At 39.6% G+C, this 19,592-nt stretch overlaps 1 protein-coding gene and 4 non-coding genes across 5 annotated transcripts in view; 3 read left to right on the forward strand and 2 right to left on the reverse strand.

The window, feature by feature from the left end:
- Nucleotides 1-19,592, reverse strand: part of LOC129776333 (NADPH oxidase 5) — a 232,572-nt gene that overhangs the window by 183,202 nt on the left and 29,778 nt on the right. The window lies entirely within an intron of this gene.
- On the reverse strand, nucleotides 11,782-11,863 carry Trnas-gcu (transfer RNA serine (anticodon GCU)). The gene has a single exon. It is a non-coding gene; the product is annotated as a tRNA-Ser (tRNA).
- Nucleotides 12,079-12,151, forward strand: Trnaf-gaa (transfer RNA phenylalanine (anticodon GAA)). The gene has a single exon. It is a non-coding gene; the product is annotated as a tRNA-Phe (tRNA).
- Nucleotides 15,005-15,077, forward strand: Trnaf-gaa (transfer RNA phenylalanine (anticodon GAA)). Its single transcript has one exon. It is a non-coding gene; the product is annotated as a tRNA-Phe (tRNA).
- On the forward strand, nucleotides 15,990-16,062 carry Trnaf-gaa (transfer RNA phenylalanine (anticodon GAA)). The gene has a single exon. It is a non-coding gene; the product is annotated as a tRNA-Phe (tRNA).

The raw sequence follows: 19,592 nt of genomic DNA on the forward strand, positions 1-19,592 counted from the left end.
GTATTCCTATGTATCGCGCAAAACTTGTCAGCACCAACAAAGAATGTTGTGTGCTCGCTAGCTGAATTGAGACTGTGATTTGAAATCGCGTGTGAATTATTTATACTTATATGAGAATAGGCGGAGCTTACATTGCAATACATCTTCTCATATTGTCCGTAGAACGAACGTTGCATTTGATTCACAGTGCTATATAAATATTGTAGCTCACATACGAGTATGTATAAGTTGCGTCTTATTGACAGCATGTAAGAAAGCGCATAAATGTTCAAAAAAAGTGTATTGGTAAATGAGAAAATGATCCCAATTTTCGCTAATTTAAACCGTTCACGGATTAGGAGATAATAACGTATAGCATATCAAACAACTCTGTTCGATTGGTGTGCAAATAATCAAAATTTATAAATTAAATTATTTTATTTATTCTGATTGAAACATTTCGCACTTCTCTGTATATCTGAATCGGATCATTCTAATTATGGTAACGGGAGTCTTCAATTTCATGCAAAAATAATGGATACGATCGCTTGGGGCCCGGTAGGAAGTCAATTCTCAACACCTAATATAAGTCACTAGAACAGAGAATGAACCGTAATTTCGTTTTCCGTCGCCGACATCCAGCGTTTCTTCGCCAAGCTCTCGGTGTCGTCGGCTCCACTCGCTGCGATTGACGAAGATGATCACAAAGCACAGAGCCGAAGAAGGAAAACTTTCACTTTCCTTCGACTGAGATGGATGATCGTGTGCTGCTGCTGCCGCCGCCGATCGTGGCGCGATCGACGTGTTGCATGAACTAACCGACAACTCGACCGTGAGGTGTTGTGCGACTTTCAAATGAACTTGAGCGTGACGTCGCAGCACCCGAACCGATCGCGGTGCAATGAAACAGGATCGCGTTCAATAATGAAGCAATTGTGCCGAAACGGCTCAGGCAAACCCGATAATTATATCCTAAATTGTATATATTATATTTTATAATATAATTAACATTTCGTCCGTGTGTGCGCACACAGCGCGGCTCCGTGGCTCCTTTCGGTTCGAGGCGTGCACCCAAGTCGAGCTGCACGGATATTTGAGTAGCTTATGTCACGATGGTTCGGCGGTTTTTTTTATTATAATCCCACCCCTTCCGCGAAAAATTGTCATCCGCTGGTTTTTTAGCACCGGTTTAAATTTGCTCGACTTGGGTCAGTGCAAAACCGGCAAGGCACACAACAAGTTGCGCAAATTTGTGCCCCGCGTGGTGCCTTGGTTGGCAATGGCAGCCAGCTAATTATAATTTCCGAAGGCTAGCCTCGGAATGGCAGTGCTTATCATGGCGGTTAGCAGGATATGTTTTTGTGTGGTTTAGGCCCTTGTTAGAGGATTGACTTTCGTCACGTGAAGTTTCATGCCGGGTCCCGAATTCAAACTGGTGATTTACGGTTATTTCTGATCTGAAATTCTGTGTTTACGATCACCACAACTATCATCTCTGATGTGTAACATGAACTTCAATATTTCCACATGAGAATGTACATTTCACTCTTTCTCTACGGCAGTGTGCTCCGTCGAAGTGTTGCCACTGATACCGTGCTAGTGTGATCGGTGTGCAGTATCACCCTGATGTCGTCTATAGACGACGCTCGTAGCGAAAGGGTTAAACTGGCACTATTGCACTAATTTTATTGTTCTTTCCAGCGGGTCCATAAGTGGGGCACGAATTGGATCGCCAGTAAGTGAAGCTAGTCGCGAAGTGGATCGAAGCATGATCAGTGTCCAAATTATACCCCGGCTATGGTAGCATAGTTTAACCACTATAATTTAAGGAATCGGGTTTAAGTTAATATGCTGATCCGAGAGCCAAAACGACTATAGCAATCATTTATCCAAAATAATCAATAGATGCTTAAATGGGTACTATGTTATTTTACGTTACGTAGGTAGCGTTCAAACGATGTTAGCATATTAGATTACTTCTTACTCAATTAGTGCTTCGGAGTTGGTTCCCACAGGTGTTGTTTTAATGAGTCTATGCATTCCAATCCACGTTGGAAGTTTTATAGTGAATTCGGATTTAGTGAGTTACGATGACTCACATGAACCTCCTTATTCCATTGAGAGTAAAAATGATGGGTAGGAATCAAAAAGCTGAAAAATGATTTAATATCAAAAATAGATTCTCGAATAACTCCTACTCAACATCAGCCAACAGATTCGAAACATTCGAAAGATTCCAAAGATTTCCAGCGAAATGACAGATGAAAATAATTTCACATATCCAAATACGCAATCGAGAGTGCAAGCGCGGCACGGAATAATTATCATGATTTATTACGTGGGATGAAATTGCATCCCTTTGACAGGGAATAATCGGCCGACGTCGACTGGATGCTGTGGTGTTAATCCGGCCTTCTGCTTCTTTTCGTGCGAGTGCTGACCATTGACCGAACAGCAGGAGAGCCTCGTCGGATCATCTCCGCTTTCTTTTCGGCTTTGAGTTTTTTTTGACTCCACATGAGGTGAAAGAATTGGTTGAAGCTGGATCGTAATCGTTTCGATGGAAGCTGAGTGGATGTTCGATCATCGTCGCGCCATCATCTACGCGCAGATCGTAAAAACGTTCAACTGTTTGTTTGCCTTTTTTACGATGCCACTTCGGCACAAATTATATGTTGTTGTGGAACGGCGTTTCATTCACGTTTTTTATTAGGTTTAGGCTCGTTTATAACATAATTCGCATAACTTAAATATGGGATGAGCGTTAAATTTGTTACCCAACGAACCAAATCTAACAATATCTGTACATAAAAGTTTGTTGCAAACTTTTTGTGCAGTGCTACAAATCTGAAGCTCGCTCAATTTTTAACGACATATATTTAATTTTTACCGAATATGACCTGACAAATTTACCGTTTTTTACGATGCTGGAAACTGCAGCATTTTACGAGGTGAGAATCGATTAAGGCAACTGGTAATCGACAACGGCCAATGCTAAGATGCCAAGGAGAGCGGATAATCGAAGAGATACTCAAGTTAGCAACTTTCGTGTATATGCAGTTTTAATGAGAATTGGATTGTGTGTCATCCCCGAGGCAACTGTTAATGTGCAGATAATGCAGAAATGTGGTTTTGAAATTTTTATCGCATTATTTATATGAATGAAAGTAGACATTTTATGTAGCTGAGCCTTCATATGATTGTTTGATTCTATTTCCTTCCATTTTTGTCAAACAGTTATCAACTGTTCGAGGTGAACTTTCATGATCGAACTCTGGATGCACCTCTTTCAACCGATGATTTATTTCACCGACGCGTCACCATCATCGATGCCGCTGAATTCAATTCTGGGGCTGACTTAAGGTCGTCAAAGCTGGTCTTCGATAATTTTCCACCGTGACTCCCAAAAAAATATGGACTTGTCTGGACTTTTCTAAGTTGGCGGCAGTCTGGGATTTTAATACTCAGCGTTTTTAAATCTGCCAAATCCGTTTTCAATCAATTTACACATCAGGCCCGGTATTACAGTGCCGTAATACATGAAGTTTTCCATTAAACCTTTCCCCTTTCTATAATCTATTGTTCATGGAAGTACCGGTTTGATTCGTGACCAAGTTCATTAGACGTTAAGATTCTTTTAGAAAAAGTGTAAACTGATACGTTCTTGAATAAAGTATTAGATTAGTATAGTTATACAACTCAAATTCGAGTACCCGAGGTGCCTGGGTATAAATTTGGCACCCCATTTTTTTTTTTTTTCAAATTAAAAGAATCGTCCTGAAATCACTGGAAAATGTATTTTTTGACATTTTCATACAAAATAAAAGTGAAGTACAATTCTTTCACTTTCCAAAAACACGTCCTATCTTTCTGAATGTACTTTGCGAATTAATCTGTCAACGCAAACGATAATGTGACCGATAAACACCGATAAACGCCGATAAACGATTATCAATGTGAATCCGCGGCGAAAAAAACAATGTTGCCAGACCGGGTGGGTTTTTATCCCCAAATCGGGCGGAATTTAATTTTGCTGCATGGGCATGCAATACTTAGCATAGTGTATCATCAACACTATGTTTACATTGGGGTGCCAAATTATCCGCATACCGAATTTTCACTTTGGAATGAAATCTATGAAATTTGTGATTAAAATCTCGATACACTTACTCGAATTCGTTGAAGAACATCACTTTCTTGATCCAAATCAGCTTTAATATTTAAAATCGGCTCACTATTCGATTTTTAATGATTTTTCAAATACGCACATGAAAAATTTTCAAGATTTCAAAAACAACAAAACTTGAATTTTTTTTAAAAACACATATATTTTGGGTTTTTGGCATCTGACGTTTGTTACTACATTACTAGAACACTTTGTTTATTCACCAGCAGAGTGCGCTCATTACCGCCGGAGATCCGGGTGGGTATCAAATTACCCACGGGGTACCGAATTTGTACCAGTTCCTCTAATGGTAGTTGAGACCCACCCTACGACCGGAACGGTAAAAAAGTTTTGGTGGCTGAGAGCAGAGCTTCATAGACCAAGGAGTTTTGCAGAGGTGAAATTAGACATCACGACATGGTAAGTTTCATGTAATCATAACAATTCACGGAAAAACAACCTGCAATGTCAAAACAGTATTTTACAGAGAACTTTGGATAGATTAATCGATGAAAAAATTCGTTCGCTCTTTCATTCTTATGAGTGTATCATCATTAAAAGTATTTATGTTTTGTATGTCACACACTTTTGTGTTCTTTTTCGAATTGGATGACATGTTCTGCCATACAAATGAAACACAAATTTCTGCATTAAAGGGTGTGTCGGATCAAATTGCATCACGGAAAAAACGCTGTAGAAATTTAATTTTTAGGAATTATATCTTCAGCTTTCGCTTATAATCAGATAAGAGTGTATAGATCACGTTGGCCATGCTTCACTGTCAATTTTTCGTAAATTTGGAAAAATGTCGTCGAACGAAAAAGAGCGTCGTGAATTAATCCTGCGCACTCATTTCGAGAATCCGGAGTTGTCACATCGGGACATCGGTAAGATGCTGGGAATCGTCCAATCCACGGTCAGCAGAGTACTAAAACGATACTTCGAGAACCTAACCATCGACCGGAAGGTGAAGAACGGCAAAAATGGATGCTCCGTCAGTGAAAAAGATCACAAGCGCGTAGTTAAGCAGTTTAGACGTGATCCGAGAAGTTCGGTCCGGGATGTCGCCAATAAGCTGAATTTGTCAAGTTCATTCGTCCAGCGGACCAAGCAGCGGGAGGGCCTGCGTACATACAAGGTTCAGAAGGCTCCTAACCTCGATGAAAGGCAAAACATGGTGGGGAAGACGCGAGCCCGGAAGCTGTACACCGAAATGCTGACGAAGCCGCATTGCCTGGTAATGGACGACGAAACCCACGTCAAAGCGGACTTTCGTCAGCTGCCGGGCCTGTTGTTCTTCTCCGCAGAGGACAAATTCAGCGTTCCGGAGGAGATTCGCAAGCAGAAACTATCCAAGTTTGCCAAAAAGTACATGGTGTGGCAAGCGATCTGTTCTTGCGGAAAGCGGAGCGCCCCCTTCGTGATGACCGGCACGGTAAACGGGCAGGTTTACCTTAGGGAGTGCCTACAGAAGCGCTTACTACCACTGTTGAAGCAGCACGAGGGCCCGACCATCTTCTGGCCGGATCTTGCTTCGTGCCACTATTCAAAGGACGTGTTGGAGTGGTACGAAGCCAACGGGGTCACCTTCGTGCCAAAGGAAATGAACCCGCCCAACGCGCCGGAGCTTCGCCCAATAGAGAAATATTGGGCGATTATGAAGCAGGCCCTCCGGAAGAACCCAAAAGTTGTCAAATCGGAGGCGGACTTCAAGAGAAAATGGATTTCTTTGAAAAAAAAAAACTACAACCTGACGTTGTACAGAACCTTATGGACGGGGTAAAGAGGAAGGTGCGAGCATACGGGCTTGGGCTCGAAGTATGAATAAAAAGAAAATGCCAAAAGTTGTTTAATAGTTTTTATTTTACTGTCTAAAATTTTCAAAAGGATCTGTCTACTGGGCGAATTTCTACAGCGTTTTTTCCGTGATGCAATTTGATGTGACACACCCTTTACTCGAGAATTAATCAAGTAAACGAAACCAAGTTTGGCATGTGGAGCTTTTAGGATTCAATAAAAGTTTCTATGGTGGTTCGACACTCCTCCCCTCTCTCTTAGGGTGGGCTGCCATACAAATGAAAAACAAATTTCTGCATAACTCGAAAACTAATCAAGCAAATGGAGCCAAATTTGGCATGTTGAGGATTTAGGGGACACAAAACGTTTCTATGGTGAATAGACTCTCTTCCCCCTCTCTAAGGGGAGGAGAGGGAAGTGGTCTGTCTTTATTCTATCATATTTTCTGTATCAAACATTTATTTCATGTAACGGAGAATCATGTTTGCAAGTGGTTGAAAAATCTTGAACGAGAATTGTTTCTGAAAATAATCTGATGAGTTGGATGAATAATGATGAGTTTTGGTAGAAGTGCTAGGAATTTTTTAGTAAAAGGTAAATTCAACGGGGTCGATTAGAAGATCAATCAATGAACAGTTCTGCGATTGCACTCATAAATTTGCGCTTAGTAAGAAAACGTGAATGTTTGAAGGTATTGATAACAAAAAATAAGTTGTGGGCGGGACGAAGTTTGCCGGGTCAGCTAGTCAAAACATAAAAATTCAACGTCAACCAATTGAGAGTGAAATCGACTAAGGAGTATGCTAGTGCGGATGCATGATTTTTGAACGTTTTTTGTATTTCTGTTTATAATTTTTTTTAGAAATACAAAAATTATATAAACGAAATAAAATTATTAAACTTATATAAGAAGCGTGTGAAGTGGGGACGGACATGGGTCCCTTCGTCACTGTTCTTGGCTTCTTCTCATTAAAATCGATTTCATTCAACAAGCCAAATTCAACCGCAGTATCTGTATGCTGGGTGCGGGAGTGGCGGGTAAAATTACTGTATGTGGAAGCGGGCGTGTCCGCGGATTTTAGAAAAATGGAAAAAAATGAAAATTCCACCAAATTGATCGAATTGCACTACGAACTGCTGCCCCATCCACCGTATGCTCCAGATTTGGCCCCGTGCGACTTTTTTTGTTTCCAAACTTGAAAAATTCACTCGCCGGGCAGAAATTTGAGTCGAATGAGGAGGTCATCGCCGCCACGGAGGCCTACTTTGCAGACTACTCGAGAAAACGTATTTTTCAGATGGAAAGAAGTTGGAGCATCGCTGGATCAAGTGTATCGAGCTAAAGGAAGACTATGTTGAAAAATAAATCGCCATTTTTCCTAAATTTTGGTTTTTTTTTGTAGGCTATGTACTTATAGGACTGCCCTCGTAGGTAATATATAAACAGGTATGTCCATACAAAAGGATAATGAAATGAAAATTTCAGAAAAATAATGGGAGTTGAAATAAAGAAATAGATGTGTGTATATAATGTATTTATTTGTACAAATTTAGAACCTAACAGAATTCCTGAAATATAACGGAATGCTTCAGATCACGTTGCATGCATAAAAAAGGCATAACCTAACAGAATTCCTGAAAAATATTTGCAATGTCGCGAGTATGGTGACATTCGTTCGCTAAGGGATAAAAAGTGCGCACAGTTTTGTGTCGCCAGAATTGAGCCATGATGAGTATACTCGTCAATCACAGAGTAAGTTGGGCTGGTAAGATATTGGATGAAAAAGATGGGTTTATTTCATAAAATTGAAAGTTTTTATTAATAACTAGCTGACCAAAACTCATCATTATAATATCAGATTATTTTCAGACACAATTCTCGTTCAAGATTTTTCAACCACTTGCAAACAACATGTTTCTCCGTTACATGAAATAAATGTTTTATACAGAAAATATGATAGAATAAAGACAGACCCCACCCCTCTTCTTCCCTTAGGGACAGCCCACCTTAAGAGAGGGGAAAGGAGTTTCGAACCACCTTACAAATGTTTCTTCCCCATAAAACCTAAACCGCGGAAATGTATGCTTCATTTGTATGGCAGCCCCTCCCCCCAGAGAGACGGGAGGAGTGTCTGTTCACCATAGAAACGTTTTGTGTCCCCTAAAACCTTCGCATGCCAAATTTGGTATTTTCTTTCTTAATTAGTTTTTGTGTCATGCAGAAATTTGTCTTTCATTTGTATGGCAGCTCACTCCCCCCCCCCGGCCCTTAGCGAGGGGGGTGGAGTGTCTAACCACCATAGAAACATTTATTGCATCCTAAAGCCTCCATATGCCTAATTTGGTTTCATTTGCTTGATTAATTCTCGAGTGATGTAGAAATTTGTGTTTAATTTGTATTGTAGCCCCTTAGAGAGGGGGGAGGGGTCTCAAACTATCACGAAAACCTTCCCCGGTTCCAAAAACCCCTACATTCCATTTTTCATGTCGATCGGCTCAGTAGTTTCCGGTCCATAAGAATCAGACAGACAGACAAACAGACAGACAGCAATCCCTTTTTTATATATAGATAGAGATATGGATTTTTCATGAAGTTAACATTGTTATAACATTTCAAAAATCATAATCTCGATGTCGCACTTTATTCCTCTAATTTTTTTCGAGTGTTTTACTTTATAACTATTCCTTATAAAAACTAAAACCATCATGCTTTACGTTGATTCTGCAGATTTCAGCGAATGATCGGCTTTAACTAGCTGGAATAGACCTGTAAATTTATATCCCAGTGGTTATTTGGATAGTGAAGTGAAGATTGGTTAAATAGATAAGTGTGTAGATAGTGGTTATTTTACCCCGAGAAAAAAGTAATTCAGCTTGCAGTGGTTGAGAGAACCGAGCATAATTTAATGAGCTGGTCTATTTACACGCCACCCCGGGTAAGCATTCAGCTTCGATAAAAAGCAATGATTTTATCTCCCTTAAACCACCGCCTTTAAGGTGCGCTATCTGTTTATCAATGGAACCCACAAACACACCTTTTATCTACACTTCGCTGAAAGCCGCTCATTACTTTCGTCGATTGCACCTATTTCTGGTGTCAGTAGTGCTCCATTGCCCCGTTTGCTCTCGGAATTTACGAGCGGCGTATGCAAATTTGCGATTCGTTGCATGTATGCAATTTTCGTATGCATTTCGCGCTCAAGCTCAAGTGGTGCTATATCGGGGTCCCAACACCGTGGAAGGTCGTCTGAAGGTGACGCTCTTAATCGCGAAAAGCCAGAGCAGAAATGGTGCTCTTTCCAATGTGTAATTTATTCGAGATTTAATAAGCTGCGACTAATAACCGATAAAATCACCAATCCTCGGCATCCTGCGTGTTGCTCACACGAAAGTCACTCCGATCTCGATCGAATGTTGGCTGAGGCTGATTGGATTGATTGGTTTGGCCATTGGTGGGTCCGGGAGTTTTTGTCGATCGGTATTTAGGGTTCGAAAACAGAAACAAAAAAAGACGCCTTTGGGAACCCAACCCAAGAGAATCTGATCACACGATAATCTAATTGGAATATCATATCACGTCAGTTAAATGTAAATACCCGTAGGTATAGAAAGTTATGTTCACATTAATAAAAAGCATACTTTGCTCTCCTTTTCATATCCGTTCAATAAAGTAGATATAGTCACTAAAAGAGTTCTCAGAAAATGAAGAGTGTTCACCTCCAAGCTTCAATTAGCGAAAGCGGCTTAAAGAGATTGAGCCTTAAAGCGACCAACATTGGATGCTTATGCCGATGCACTTACATTGAATGTGGCGAACTTCACAGCATTTGCATTTAAATGAACACTTTTGCTCGCGCATTTGTGCGCTCCACGAACACTGATTATTTGCGCGCACGCAAAAGAAATGTCTTCCTGTGGAGGACCGAAAAACCGGAGAGATTGCTGATTATGGCTGAATTTCTGCGAACGACGGGAAGCCCGAATCTGTTGAGCCAATCGATCGAACCGAAACAAAATGTTTGGAGGAGAAAATTTGTCGTTTCTTCGATTGTGCGTTCCTACCCACGTTGTTTTTTCTATTCGTAATGTGAATGTGATTAATGACGATCGCGATCGCCAAAACTCTCAGAAACAACGTACGAGAGCTGTCAAAAATGCGTTCCCAGTAAAAAAACACGCACTTGTACATTTGGAAACCTGTCAAATAGTACGAGGTTATCAGCCACCTGACCCGGACGATTTTGGGCCTGTTTTACATATGTTAAGCGATCTTACTCAGTGTTCAGAACTGCACAAACTCGTTCACGATAATTGTATTATCGAATCGAACCTGTTTGATTGATCTCATTGGCCTAATCGGCTTGAAATAATTCGATTGGGCTTAGATTCGTTAAGTGATAGGAATGTGAAATAGTTAGCAAAGGCAGCCCGGTTCCCGGAATAAATACATGGCACACACACACACACATTCTCGGTGGGCATTATTGATGTGCCTGCCATGTGTAAAGAATAATAAATGGTCTAGTTTAGCCATATTGGGAACCCTTTGGAACACGGAGCAGCCCGAAAAAGACCTGCACCGAGGGAAGGCGACCGACCGCAACCAAAATCAATAAATCATTTCAGCTGCTTTATGTCCGATAAAAACCCTTTCCATAAATCGCGTTCCGGATGGATGTAGATCAATATTTTTGCAGCGTTCGTCGTTGTATGTTGGTGCGTCGGATACACGGAAAAAAATACTTTCAACTTAGGATGAATACTTCTATTTTTTGAAAATGGGTTACCAATATACTTTTCTGAAATTTTTGGATATTGATTATATAGGTTTCCTAGCAATTTCGCTGGAAGCTCTGCTTTAAAACGGATTTTTACCCAAATATAATTATGAAAAGTTTACGGTGTACTACGCTTGGGGAGTGTAAAATGTGTCTCCACTATTGCATATTTAATTCCTGTCGCTTGCCCTTTTGCGAGCGGCTGATCTTCGTTTGCGTATGATACGAATCCTACGAACGAGTCAGTCCGCGGTACCCATGAGTCCGAACCGAACCGGGACCAATGCGATAGCGCGAATTCCTGTTTATGATATGGTCTAATTGAGCATAAACAACATCATAAATAATAAAGTGCGTCGGTCGGCCGGTCGTTCATTTCGTTTTGACGCATTGGGAATAAGAATGCAGGCCGAAACAAATTGAGCACCGTTGCAAAAGCAGAACATAAAGCGTTTGAGCATTTAGCTTTGGTTGGAATTCGAGTTACTAGTAAGTGTTGTCCGTCGAGTCTTACTTAAAATTGCCATATAAGATAGCACTGAAGAGCTTACATTTTAATTTCTGCATAAAACTTATTCATTTGAATCTAATGGAATTGAGTGTTTGTGAAAAAATGTTACTATTCTAAATTATCATTTTGCAAAAATTGTAGAATAAACAAAATATGAGCAATAGAATAGAATAAGAAAAATATGATACTCAGCTTCTGTCGGATGATTTTCCACAAAAAGAAAATTAACTCTATTGAGTGTAAACTTACAGAAAGCGTTATGTAGAATAAAAATAAATGTCAATTTTCTGTTTTCCTCACTCTTCTGACCTCTTTGTTACATTCAATGAAACTAGGATTGCTTAAGTGCGAAAAACTACATACATAAAGAAGGTGTTTACATTTATTTTAAAGCAATCGGTCCCAGATCCTGAGATTGATGAAGAGCCTCAATTTTCACCAGAACATAAATCCATGTCTCAGGATCACATGCTGATAAGAATATTTTACTTTTATCACATCACCCTAATCTACAGAATAACTGCCATATAAGACGGCGATAAAATATTTCCCGACGAGGATGGGATTCGAACCCACGCGTGCAGAGCACATTGGATTAGCAGTCCAACGCCTTAACCACTCGGCCACCTCGTCACGGAAGTGACTTATCTCAGGGTTGCAGATGGTGGAGCTTATGACGGTTTCAGATTTGTTACAAAAAAAATTGTTATAAATTGATGGAATTGTAATAAGTTGATTGTTTCTGCAATACAAAACCTATGAAAAAATTTTTAAAATTATAATAAATTGCTTTTTCTTTGGATACATCACAATTACGAAATAACATATGCGATCATAATATCATATGTGCCGAAATAGCTCAGTTGGGAGAGCGTTAGACTGAAGATCTAAATGTCCCCGGTTCAATCCCGGGTTTCGGCAATCCCTTTTTAAATTGAGATATGATCAAATTACTTTTCTAATAAGGTCGGTATGTAAGTAGTACCAAAAAAAGCTTTCTTGTAAAATTAGCTTAGAAATTATTTGCATAAACAGCGCTTGAGGAGCAATCATCTTATTCTCGTCATCGCTTCCATGAGCATTTTAAAAAATAACACAACATGTTTTTTGTAGTGAAAAAGTGTAGCGTAGTGTAGTGAACATTTTTTGACGTAGGACTACGTCTAACCGGAAGATATAGGGGGTGAAATGGAAATCTAGGCACTGAACAAGTAGGAAAAAATGCAAGATTTGGAACGCTTATAACTCGAGCATTTCTCAATAGATCGCAAAGGTTTTTGCATCAATTGATAGGAAATATATCTACGCATCTATCATAACGAATAACATTTCATTTTTCTTGAGATAAATAATTGAATAATTGCGAAATATCAAGCATTGTCAAAATGCACTATGTGCCCATTTTTGATTGGTCCATTTTGTGCTCCTCAAATCGTACCGACCAAAACGGGCAACCAGAGCAGCAGCGAAATAGAATGGAGCACGATTGGAAAGGAAAAAGAAAAAACACAGGACATCAAGACAACAGGCAGTTGCAGCGAGTGGCGAGTGGCAAACGCAATCGCAAAACGGCATCAGGTAGCAGAAGAAAAAAGTTTGTTCTTTATACACACTGCTTTGGTGGCAAATCCAGAACAAGGCGGCATCGAGGGCGTTTGAAATGGTTTTTTTCAAAACCACGAGTACTAAGTTTTCTAAATTGGAACCATTCCATAAAACAAGGCGCTTTTCAGGGCCATTAAACCTTCCAAAAAAGAGTTTAGGAAATACAGTTCAATGCTTTCTTAAACATTATCCAAAATAATAATAAAACACAAATTGATTTTTTCATAATTTGTTTGCCAGGATCTGATGAGTATGTGAATTTGGCAGTTGCTCTGAGCTTATTGATAGTTAGGGACTTTCCTGATTTTTCAATTTTCACCAATTCTTAAATTGTTTCCAGATTGAAAGTACAGTAATTTACACTTATCTCGACATTTAGCTAATTGGACGGACCAGTAATGCGACATATTTAGTTGGACATTTTTGTAAATATAGAGTTCGGGGTCCAAATTATGACCCCACATTGAAGGTCGACACTGTACCACTGTCATCGCAAATGTTCAATTACAGGTTAAAATTACCTCCAATCCGATACTGAGTGGTGGTAATGCGACGTGCCATTGAATGTAATTTACTGTAAAATATGTCACAAGCTGGATGGGATGAAATTTTCCAACAGAAAGCTGTGGCGAGTGGCAAATGCAATCGCTAAACAGCAAGGTTTAGCCGAACAAGATGGGGATATCGAGTGATAACAAAACAATAAACTCTTTAGATTGAAGATAATTTTGTGATCCTGAAAAGGACCCTTTTTAGCCTGCATGTGAATTCAACGAGCGAACAAATCGTAATGAATGTATTTTTTTGCCATCGCTCCCTTTTAACGCTCATTCGTTCGTCTCGTTGGACTCGCCCCTCTGGCTGAGTCTGCCGATTTGTCTCTATCCTGTGAGTGTGTACCGCTAGAGTATGAAACACGCGGACCCCAAAAAAAATATCTTATTTTCTTTCAAACCGTAAACCCGTGTGGTTGTACGGCATCGGCATCGTGGACGTAACAAAGGAGGACAAGTTAAGGGAAAGGCAAAGTCTCACTCGAACCGTGCAGGTCTCCAGTTCCCTGTTCATCGCATTCACTGATTGCTCCGCAAGGGTAACTAGGCCGAACGGATTGGTGCCGGAGCACCAGTATACCTAACAGCGATTATAGAGTTTCGGCCGTCAGAGTGCTCGAGTTGGCTTGCAAAGCTGCTCACGACAATCAGAAAACCCGCATCAAGAACAGAGCAGCTTCGGTTCGGCGCTCATCAAGGCAACAATTAGTTTCAGTGAGTGGCAAAGTGTTTCTCCGGCACGTTGCATTAAATGTAATTTACTGAACAACATGTCACAAGCTGGATGGGAAGAAATTTTCTAACTGTGAAAGCTGTGGCGAGTGGCAAACGCAATAGCTAAACAGGAAGGTTTAACCGAACAAGATGGGAATATCAAGTGATAACAAAAACACAACACCCAAGGTTCTTTTCAGAACCATTAACATATTCATAAAGAGTAAACAGTAAACTAATCCATTTTTCAGGTAGATAGGTAGGTATTCACGTAGGAGAAGAAAATAAAACAATATATTTAAAATATATATTTAACAAAAGCTGTCCCCTTTGTATAGTCCTACGTCACTCCGGTTATGTCCCCGACATTACCCACCCGTCTTTTATTATTTAAATTTAAATTTAAATTTAACACGTTCGTCGCCCAAAGCGACTTTTCTAAGTTTCTTACGGAACTCAACTTGCGTATAAATTATTAAATGAAGATCAAACTTAGTTTGTAGACAACTTTTACATGATTTAGCAATACTTTTTTTAATTTAAAGATGAATTGACAACAAATGACACATGCTAAAGTCCTATTATATGGATTTCGCAAGAAGCTGCAGTACAAACCATCCGTTCTATAAATTAATAAAAAGTATAGAGTAAACATTATAATTATATGGTTATAATTTTGTTTTTTTTCTATATATCCTACAGTTACACTTAGGTTTTAAAAATCCTATTCAATTTGAACGAGGATAGTGTCACCCATATCTGGGTGACGAGGCGATGAATGTGTTAAATCAAATTTCATTAAAAATGCTTCATTGGCTTATATAGCTCAAAAATGATAGAAATCCTAAAAATAAATTGGATAAAGCCGATATTTCCAGCCCAGAGTCATTTTCAAACATGCGCCGAAATAGCTCAGTTGGGAGAGCGTTAGACTGAAGATCTAAATGTCCCCGGTTCAATCCCGGGTTTCGGCAATTCTTTTAAATGTTAAAATGACCAGTTGACTTTACCGATAAAAAAGGAGAAAAAAGCTGGTTTTGAAATTAGCTTCGATTATCACCTCGTAACAAGCTTTTTTTTGAACAGTGAATTACTTATTTATCATCGCACCAATTTTTCTCTTTTTCATTTTTTACAAAATCTGTTTATCGTCTCAATAAAATGTTCTAATTTTCAAAAATATTTTTTTGTTTTAAATTTAATAAAAAAAGCTACTTAGAAATATCCTTTTGCTTTCGTTTGAAAAATGAGAAAGTTTGGTACCCCATTGTCCCAAAAAGTAGTTAAAACTCGATATTCCAAAATCGGTGACCGGAATAAATCGCCACAGTAAACAACTGCAACAGAAACAACCGCTTAGAAAAAGTGTAGTAGGCTAGAAATATTTGGCGCGGGAAAAACATCATGTGCCTCACATTTCTATTATAAATTTATTCTCTTGTTCTCGTTTTTCGAAATTTATTCTGAGGACAATGTAATGGGGACGAAGTCCCCATTTGGCGAGGATAAGGAATCGAGGCGGCCCATGCCGCCAAGATGACGCAATCCGAGTCCACCGCCGACCCGCCGTCGGAAGCGGCGGTGTCTCGCACGCAAACCTGGGATCCACTGATTGCCCGGTTAGTTTGAAACATAGGATACGATCCTTTAGCAATGTCCGACCGAGCTCTAGCGAGCGTCGGACGGTATACGTCTGCCCGGGGCGTTACGTTTGCCTGGGGCGATACGTTTGCCCGGTTAATTCTTGTTTTGAAATACAATACCGCGCCACAATATTTATAGCCTACTACACATTTTATAAGCGGTGGTTTCTGTTGCAGTCGTTTTCTGTGGCGATTTATTCCGGGAACCTCCAAAATCATATTTTCAGTCTTCTTTGAACCAGTGCCGAAATAGCTCAGTTGGGAGAGCGTTAGACTGAAGATCTAAATGTCCCCGGTTCAATCCCGGGTTTCGGCAGTCTTTTTTAAGTATTTTTGTATCAGTTCAATCGTCGGTAGAAAAAAAAAAGAATGAAAGACCTGGGGTGGCTTTGCGCATTTCGAAACGAGTAACACGTTTCGAGAAAATTTGAACACAAACCGGATTGGTTTTAGTATTATGTATTTATGTATTATGTATCTTCAGTGCACTAGATTTAGAGCGAAATTTGTCTCGTAGAGAAATGTAAAATTTTTGGGTTCGTAAACAAAGCTAAGTCAAAGTGGTCGAAACGAACAATCATTTCACTCATTGTTTTATGATTTCCCCATTTCACCCCTGGTTTTATGATATAGTTCGCTATAAGCTAGAAAAGTGAATTAATTATTCATCATCGTGTTTTTTCCTTCACATTCTTTAGACATAATTTGTTGCTCAAATTATTAAATATTTTATGGTTTTAAATATGTTAAATAAAATTTTATTGTTTTAGCGTCGAAATAGTTCTGTTGAGAGAGCGTTAGGTCTAAATTTGCGGGAATGGAACGGAAATTTCAAATTTCAGATGATCAGTTCAAAATTGTCGGTGGAACCAGAAAAGAAAGATGACGTTATGGTTTGCTTGGATATTATTCGCATCTGTAATGAATCCACTAGCTCCCGCCAAAACCAATTTTTCAGTGTTTTAGTAGCATTTGACAAAAAAGTTATAAAATTTGTGTGTAGTGATAACTCTTATTTGCATACAGAGATTAACTGAATTTTCATCATAAATGCTACTAACATGGTCTGTTTTGGAATCCCAAGTTTCTTTTCCGCACTCGAAAATATCGCGAGCTTCAGCTCGTATCAAGCACTCGAGTCTGACTCATTCATGTAAAATTTGAACTGTACAGAACCATAAAGGGAAGTCTAGAGGAATGGTGTCAAAGAATCTAGGTGGCCAACCAATTTGTTCTGAACTGTCCATCGAAAAGTTCGGTAGGAAAATAGCTGATGTTGTTACTAACATTAAATAATTTATAGATATTGTGCCGGGTTAAGTTTAACTAAATCAATATTTAACCTTTTTTTTTATAGTTTCGCTATGAGCGTTGTCTATAGACGACATCAGGGTGATATTGTACATTGTAAAAAGTATTGCGATCATACACCCAAAATTAATTTGTAGTACATGTTTTGTCATTCCGATTTAAATGAGCCTGAAAATAACAGAAAATGTCTTCTTCTTCTTCTTCTTCAATGGCACTAACGTTCCTAGAGGAACTTCGCCGTCTCAACGTAGTATTACTTGCGTCATTTTTATTAGTACTTAGTTGAGATTTCTATGCCAAATAACACGCCTTGAATGCATTCTGAGTGGCAAGCTCTAGAATACGCGTGATCACAGTGCAAGTCGGAGGAAATTTCTTTGACGAAAAATTCTCCCGACCAGAACGGGAATTGAACCCGAACCCCCGGCATGTTAGTTATGACGCTAACCACTCGGCCACGGGAGCACAGAAAATGTCATGACACTCAAATACTGGTATAGCATTTGTATAATATATAGCAATATAAGCAATATAAGATCAAGATGAGCGAGCGAAACTCGTTCTTTTTTATTTATAGAAAACACTTTCCAACTTCATTTCATAACGAGGTGCAATATTGTCACGTATTTTTGCAACAGCACAAATGTCTATGTGGATAGCGTGGTTATGTAAAACAGCCTTGCATTATAGCCGGCCTTGGTACGATTCCCGTTGACTTTTTGACGTAGGACTACGTCTAACCGGAAGATATAGGGGGTGAAATGGAAATCTAGGCACTGAACAAGTAGGAAAAAATGCAAGATTTGGAACGCTTATAACTCGAGCATTTCTCAATAAATCGCAAAGGTTTTTGCATCAATTGATAGGAAATATATCTACGCATCTATCATAACGAATAACATTTCATTTTTCTTGAGATAAATAATTGAATAATTGTGAAATATCAAGCATTGTCAAAATGCACTATGTGCCCATTTTTGATTGGTCCATTTTGTGCTCCTCAAATCGTACCGACCAAAACGGGCAACCAGAGCAGTAGCGAAATAGAATGAAGCACGATTGGAAAGGAAAAAGAAAAAAATTAACGAAACATTGGTCGCAGTCTCACACATGCGTAATTCTCGAGCCAGCCAGTCAGCTTAAAAATCCCCGCTCCGCTGCCGTAACGATCATTCTCATTCAAACCGTACACCACATCGGATCGCATCACAACACATCAACAAACCAACCCAAGCAGCCATGTCTGGACATGGTAAAGGAGGAAAAGTGAAGGGAAAGGCAAAATCCCGCTCGAACCGTGTGATCTGGAGTTCCCCGCAAGGGTAGCTAGGCCGAGCGCGTTAGTACCAGTGCACCAGTCCACCTAGCAGGCGACATATAGTTTCGGCCGCCGATGTTATCGAGTTAGCTGGCAAAGCTGCTCGCGATAATAAGAAAACCCGCATTCGGAACAGAACACATTCGGTTCGGTGGACAACAAGACAACAGGCAGTTGCAGCGAGTGGCGAGTGGCAAACGCAATCGCAAAACGGCAGCAGGTAGCAGAAGAAAAAAGTTTGTTCTTTACACAATCTGCTTTGGTGGCAAATCCAGAACAAGGCGGCATCGAGGACGTTCGAAATGGTTTTTTTCAAAAAGTTTTCTAAATTGGAACCATTCCATAAAACAAGGCGCTTTTCAGGGCCATTAAACCTTCCAAAAAAGAGTTTAGGAAATACAGTTCAATGCTTTCTAAAACATTATCCAAAATAATAATAAAACACAAATTGATTTTTTCATCATTTGTTTGCCAGGATCTGACGAGTATGTGAATAGTTGTTCTGAGCTTATTGATAGTTGGGAACTTTCCTGATTATTCAATTTTCACCAATTCTTAAATTGTTTCCAGATTGAAAGTACAGTAATTTACAATTAGTTCGACATTTAGCTAATTGGACGGACATGTAATGCGACTTATTTAGTTGGACATTTTTGTAAACATAGAGATCCAAATTATGACCCCACATTGAAAGTCGACACTGTACCACTGTCATCGCAAATGTTCAATTACAGGTTAAAATCGCCTCCAATGCAACACTGAGTGGCGCTTCGGCACGTCGCATTGAATGTAATTTACTGTACAACATGTCACAAAGCTGGATGAGAAGAAATTTTCCAACTGTGAAAGCTGTGGCAAGTGGCAACAAATCGCTAAACAGGAAGGTTTAGCCGAACAAGATGGGAATATCGAGTGATAACAAAACAATAAACTCTTTAGATTGAAGATAATTTTGTGATCCTGAAAAGGACCCTTTTTAGCCTGCATGTGAATCCAACGAGCGAACAAATCGTAATGAATGTAATTTTTTGCCATCGCTCCCTTTTAACGCTCATTCGTTCGTCTCGTTGGACTCGCCCCTCTGGCTGAGTCTGCCGATTTTTCTCTATCCTGTGAGTGTGTACCGCTAGAGTATAAAACACGCGGACCCCAAAAAAATATCTTATTTTCTTTCAAGCCGTAAACCCGTGTGGTTGTACGGCATCGGCATCGTGGAG

This window comes from Toxorhynchites rutilus, chromosome 3, assembly GCF_029784135.1.
Source record: "Toxorhynchites rutilus septentrionalis strain SRP chromosome 3, ASM2978413v1, whole genome shotgun sequence".
NCBI lineage: Eukaryota > Metazoa > Arthropoda > Insecta > Diptera > Culicidae > Toxorhynchites > Toxorhynchites rutilus.